The sequence below is a fragment of the Cervus elaphus genome, chromosome 9, assembly GCF_910594005.1.
Source record: "Cervus elaphus chromosome 9, mCerEla1.1, whole genome shotgun sequence".
NCBI lineage: Eukaryota > Metazoa > Chordata > Mammalia > Artiodactyla > Cervidae > Cervus > Cervus elaphus.
The window spans coordinates 19,021,242-19,027,876 of NC_057823.1; positions in this window are offsets into that span (position 1 = coordinate 19,021,242).

The window sequence follows — 6,635 nt, forward strand, 5'->3', positions numbered from 1 at the left end:
GTGAGCCTCTCTAGGGATCACGGATGCCCATTCTGGCACCCCTCATTTTCCATACTGGGTTCCCACAGCCTTCGCCCCTTGACTAGTCCTACTGTGTGCAGAAGCTCCATGTTTTCTATGTGTTCCTATTGTGTGTACTCCTGAGCCTGGTCCCCAAAGGACGTCCCATACATACACGCATGAACGGGGCTCAAGAACTTCACTCTCGGAGGCTCCCAGCCAGTTTCCTCTACTGTGTCCTGCTGGCCTGTTGGGGCTCCCCATCACTGCCTCCCCCTCCCCGGAGCCAGAGCGGGGATGTGACAATGGGTGGGCTCATTCACAAGACTATCTTGCGGGCAGCGGGGAACCCTGGATGATTTTTTGTTTGTTTGTTTAGTTGTGTGTGTATGTTTTATTATAAAATATACATAGCATAAGAGACTTCCCTGTCCATCCAATGTTTAAGACCCCATGCTTCCAATGCAGGGAGCATGGGTTCGATCCCTGGGTGAGGAACTAAGATCCTACATGCCACGTGGTATGGCCAAAAAAATAAAATTTTATATGTATATATTTAATTTTTTTGTTTTTAATTGAAGTATAGTTGGTTTACAATGTTGTGTTAGTTTCTGGCACACAGTAGAGTGATTCAGTTATATATAAGACATACATTCATTTTCAGATTCTTTTCCCTTACAGATTATTATAAGATACTGAGGATAGTTCCCTGTGCTATATAATATGTCCTTGTTGGTTATCTGGTTTTTTTTAATAAAGTGAGAGTGAATGTTTTTATTGACTCCCTATTTATTTGGCTGCTTGGGGTTTTCATTGTGGTATGCAGAATCTTCGTTGTGTCATGGGAGATTGTTCATTGTGGCACATAGACTGTAGTTGCAGCTCACAGACGTTACCAGCTGTGGCACATGGGCTTAGTTGACCCTGGGCATGTGTGAAGTGAAAGTGTTAGGACCCCATGGACTGTAGCCGGCCAGGCTCCTCCATCCATGGGATTTTCCAGGCAAGAATACTGGAGTGTGTGGCCATTTCCTTCTCCAGGGGATTGTCCCATTTGTTTAAAATGTATTCTTTTTTAAAATTTATTTATGGCTGCTCTGGGTCTTCATTGCTTTTGGTGCAGGCTTTCCTCTAGTTGTGCCAAGCAGGAGCTGCTCTTTGTTGTGGTGCATGGACTGCTCATTGCTGTGGCTTCTAGTCACGAAGCACAGGCTTAGGCACACAGACTTCAGTAGTGGTGGCTCATAGGTTTAGTCAAAATCTTCCTGGACCAGAGATTGAACTTGTGTACCCTGAATGGCAGGTGGATTCTTATCCATTGCGTCACCAGGGAAGCCCCCACTTGTTTATTTTCTGTTTATATTTCCATTACCCTAGGAGACAAATCTACAAAGATCTTTCTGTGGTTTCTAAGAGTGTCCTCCCTATGTTTTCCTCTAGGAGTTTCATAGGATCCATTCTCATATTTAGGTCTTTAATCCATTCTGATTTTCCTTTTGTGTATGTATGGTGTTAGAGAATTTTCTAATTTCATTCTTTTGCAGGAAACTGTCCAGTTTTCCCAGCACCTCATATTGAAGAGATTGTCTTTTTTCCTTTGTATATTCTTGCCTCCTTCATTGTAGATTAATTGACCATAGATGCATGGGTTAAAGCCTCTTTTCTATGTGAGGTGACACATTCATAGGTTCCAGGAATTACATTTTTGGAGGGAATAGAAATTATTTCGCCTACCATAAGTTCTTAGGAGAAGAGAATGGCAACAGCAACCCACTCCAGTATTCTTGCCTGGAAAATTCCATGGACAGAGGAGCCTGGCAGGCTACAGTCCATGGAGTCACAAAGAGTCAGACACTACTGAGTGACTAACACTTTCACTTTATAAGTTCCTAAGTTCACAAGCTAAGCCAATAGAAGACCCTCAGTGAATTATGGTTGTTACTAGGATGATCAGTAGGTCATTATTGACATTATGACTATTTATACCTGGAACTTCAGCATCTCGAGGGTAGGAACTTAGTCTCCTGTGTCTCCATTGTTGAACCAATGATGGCTCCCTTCTGGGGAACAACGTCTCAGCATGTCAGCACCATGGACAGCGAGGGTGCTATCCAAGGTGCTCCCAAGGCCCACCTCCCTCTGCCTTCACCTCCAAGCCCCTGACATCCCTGCCCCCTCCAGATCCTGGGGAACACATTAAGCTGAAAATTAAGCCCCGGTCTGTACCGTGCAGACGTCTCCACTATAATTGCCCCCCACTCCATGCTCACTTGCTCCTCCAATTCCACAAGCATTTCTTCTGCAACTCAAACTCTTCATAGATTCCTGCCTTGGAGCTCTTTACTCTGTGTAGTTGAGTAAGTCTATTCTCAAATACTGCCTCTTCAGATTGTCTGAAAGTACTGTCTAAATCAGTTTCCCCACTCCCACTGCCCTGTTTTCTTGCCTTTTTTTTCTTTTTAAAAAGTCTTTTGGCAGCACTGTGCAGCATGCATGATCTTAGTTCCCTGACCAGGGATTGAACCCATACTCCCATATTGGGAGCATGGAGTCTTAATCACTAGACTCCCAGGGAAGCCCCCTCCATGTCTTTAAAAAAATATAATTTTATTTATTTATTTATAGCTATGTGGGTCTTTGTTGATGTGCGGCTTTTCTCTAGTTGTGGTGAGCAGGGGCTACTCTCTGGTTGCAGTACTCAGGCTTCTCATTGTGGTAGCTTCTCTCATTCCAGAGCATGGGTGGGCTCTAGGGAGATCGAGCTTTAATAGTTGCAATGTGTGGGCTCAGTAGTTGCAGCTCCTGGGCTCTAGAGCACAGACTCAATAGCTATGGTGCGTGGGCTTAGTTGCTCCATGGCATGTGGGATCTTCCCAGACCAGGGATGAAACCTGTGTCTCCTGCATTGGCAAACAGACTGTTTATCACTGAGCCACCACGGAAGCCCCCTTCCTTGCCTTTCAATCATACTTACTGACCACAGTCACTTCGCTTGTTTATCATCTGTCTCTTTTGGCTCAAATATAAGCTCCAACCCTGGAGGAGCCTTGTGCAGAAGAGCTTTTGGCCCATAGTAGGATCTTAGTAATGTTTGTCTAATGAGATCAAGCTCTTGGGGTAAAGCAAAGATACATGAGATGTCCCCTATGCTCTAGGAATCTTGAAACCCCCACTTGGAAGCCACATAATATCCTCTTTCCCTTAAGCACATATGAGCACCACCAGCAGCAAGAACAATGACAATTTTTTGGAGACAATTTCCATATATCATGTCTTGAGCTGATGCATACATATTCTCTCTTTGAACTCTCACAAAAGCTCCATGGACGATGTATATTATTATTATTATTATCCCATTTCATTGAAGAGATAACTGAAGCTCAAAGAGAGGGTCAAGTGACACAGTTGCTAAGAGATGGAGCTGGTTTTCATATTCAGAAGCTTAACCACCAACTTATACTATCTCCCTGGGAAGTGGATTTGTTGAAGTTTCCTTACTAGGCTGCATTCCTGTGGACAGCACTTGATCCTCAGGAAAGAAGTTCTCTGTGGACCTGGAAGGGGTCCCCTGATCACCCAGCTCCCTTCTCTCACTGATGCTGGGAGGGCTGGGACCCCTGGCACTTTGGAGTTGAAATGAAGTCTGTAATGGGATGATTTTTGTTGTTGTTGTTCAGTTGCTAAGTGGGGTCCAACTCTTTGTGACCCTAGGGACTGCAATATGCCAGGCTCCCCTGTCCTTCACTGTCTCCTGGAGTTTGCTCAGATTCATGTCCATTGAGTCACCGATGCTATCTCATCCTCTACCACCCCCTTCTCCTTTTGCCCTCTATCTTCCCCAGCTTCAGGGTCTTTTCCAATGAGTTGGCTCTTCGCATCAGGTGGCCAAAGTATTGGAGTTTCAGCTTCAGCATCAGTCCTTCCAATGAATATTCAGGGTTGATTTCCTTTAAGATTGACTGGTTTCATCTCCTTGCAGTCCAAGGGACTCTCAAGAGTTTCCGCCAGCAACACAATTAAAAAGCATCAATTCTTCTGTGCTCAGTCTTCTTCTCCCACATCCATACATGACTACTGAGAAACCATAGCTTTGACTATATGGACCTTTGTCAGCAAAGTGATGTCTCTGCTTTTTAATACACTGTTTAGGTTTGTTATAGCTTCCCTTCCAAGGAGCAAACATCTTTTAATTTCATGGCTGCAGTCTCTGTCCACAGTAATTTTGGAGCCCAAGGAAACAAAATCTGTCACTGCTTCCCCTTTCCCCCCTTATATTTGCCATGAAGTGATTGGACTGGCTTCCATGATCTTTGCTTTTTCAATGTTGAGTTTCAAGCCAGCATCCCCCCTAAATCCATACATTGAAATCCTTATCCCCAGGACATCAGAATTGGACTTTATCTGGAGATGCGGTCTCTAAGAAGCAATAAAGTTGAAAGGAGATAATTCAGATGGGTCCTAATCTATTATGTGACTGGTGTCCTTGAAAAAGGGGGAAATTTGAACACAGACACATAGAGGATGATGGGGAGACACAGCGAGAATATCACCTAAAAACCAAGGAACCCCTGAGACCTTGAGAAGCTGGGAGAGAGGCATAGAAGATTCTCCCTTACAGCCCTCAGAAGGAGTCAAGGCTGTACTGTAGCATCTTGATCTTGGACTTCTAGCCTCCAGAACAGAGAGAATCCATTTTTGTTGTTTAAACTACCCTGCCTGTGGTCCCTGGCTGTGACAACCCTATCAAATGAATAGAGAGCCCTTGGTTGGGCCCAGGTGCATGAGGTATATGGGTTAGTGTATCACTCAGGAAAATTCAGATTATACTAACCAGGGTGCATAAAATTTAGATTATGCAGATGACACCACCCTTATGGCCGAAAGCGAAGAAGAACTAAAGAGCCTCTTGATGAAAATGAAAGAGGAGAGTGAAAAAACTGACTTAAAACTCAACATTCAGAAAGTGAAGATCATGGCATCCGGTCCCATCACTTCATGGCAAATAGATGGGGAAACAATGGAAACAGTGGTGGACTTTATTTTCTTAGGCTTCAAAATCACTGCAGATGGTGATTGCAGCCATGAAATTAAAAGACAATTGCTCCTTGGAAGAAAAGTTATGACCAACCTAGACAGCATATTAAAAAGGAAAGACATTACTTTGCCAACAAAGGTCCATCTAGTCAAAGCTATGGTTTTTCCAGTGAACTGTGGTGTTGGAGAAGACTCTTGAGAGTCCCTTGGACTGCAAGGAGATCAAACCAGTCATTCCTAAAGGAAATCAGTCCTGACTATGCACTGGAGGGACTGATGCTGAAGCTGAAGCTCCAATACTTTGGCCACCTGATGTGAAGAACTGACTCACTGGAAAAGACCCTGATGCTGGGAAAGATAGAAGGCAGGAGGAGAAGGGACGACAGAGGATGAGATGGTTGGATGGCATCGCTGACTCAATAGACATGAGTTTCAGCAAGCTCCGGGAGTTGGTAATGGACAGGCCTGGCGTTCTGCAGCCTATGGTTTTGCAAAGAGTCGGACATGACTGAGCGACTGAACTGAACCAGGGTGCCTAAAGAATAGAAAATTAATTTCTCACTCCCAGGATGTATCCATCACAGATCCACTGGGAATTCTTTCCCATGTGCCTTCACTCCATGACCCAGGTGATGAAGCAGCCACTACCTCGAATGTGTCAGGACACCATAGCAAAGGATAGGAACTCCCTGGAGGGCCTCACGCCAGCCATTCAATACTCTGGCCCAGAAATGACACAGTATTTCTGTTCACTTCTCATTGGTCAGAACAAGTCACGTGGTCCCACCCAACCAAGAGAGGGCAGGAAAGAACAGCCCTACCCTGTGCTCAGAAGAGACAGCATTGGAAACACTTGATGAATATTCATCACTAATAGAGTTATTCAGATTTCACTGGATCTTCTTGAGCTGTTTTGGCTACTTCTCTCTATTCCAGAGCTTGAGCCTCAGCTAACTCTAAGAAATCTCAGGGTTTCAGAAGGCCTGACCTGAACTCACAGAAGTTGGCCAAGAAGAATGAAGCCGGATGAGGCTGATGGAACCAGGCTGACAAGAAAGGTGTGTGTGTGTGTGTGTGTGTGTGTGTGTGTGTGTGTGTCTAGACGGGTCTCTGGAAATTCCCATATAGAGATTAGACAGCAAAGTGACAACTATGTTGGACATAGTTGTGACAACTATGTCTTGGACCCAAGACAACTATGTTGGGACACAACTATGTTGGACCCAAACTCAACTGGGAAGTTGAGTTTAAAAGACTTCTTATATACAGAGTTAGCTTATGGCCTAGCAATACCACTCCTAGGTTTCTACCCAAAAGATATGAAAGTATATGTCCACAGAAATGTTGTACATGAAAGTTCAGGACATTATTCTTCATAATAGCCGATTAGATGCCCAACCACTGATGACTGAATAAACAAATTGCAGCATATCCATACAATGGAACATTTGTTTGGACCTAAGTGGCACAGTGGTAAAGAATCCCCATGCCAATGCAGGAGACAGACACAAGAGATGCAAGTTCGATCCCTGGGTTGGGAAGATCCCTGGAGTAGGAAATGGCAACCCACTCCAGTATTCTTGCCTGGGAAATCCCATGGA